Here is a 218-nt window from a genome sequence, read left to right on the forward strand (position 1 = left end):
GTTTCCCGGAGAATCCAGTACAGGTGGAAATACACGGTCAGTCCAGCCCGATAGCAGCTCAGAATCCACCCAAGCTTTGGGTTGATTAGCCACCCACACAGAGTTCACAGTGGATATATCGCGATTTCCTTTCTTCTCCTTCCAAATCACGAGCGGTGAAAGCTTCCGGCCAATTGCAGTCACAGCTAACACTACCGTGATCCGCATGGATGCAAACC

This window comes from Plasmopara halstedii (genome assembly GCF_900000015.1).
Source record: "Plasmopara halstedii genome assembly, contig: Scaffold_350, whole genome shotgun sequence".
Taxonomy (NCBI): domain Eukaryota; phylum Oomycota; class Peronosporomycetes; order Peronosporales; family Peronosporaceae; genus Plasmopara; species Plasmopara halstedii.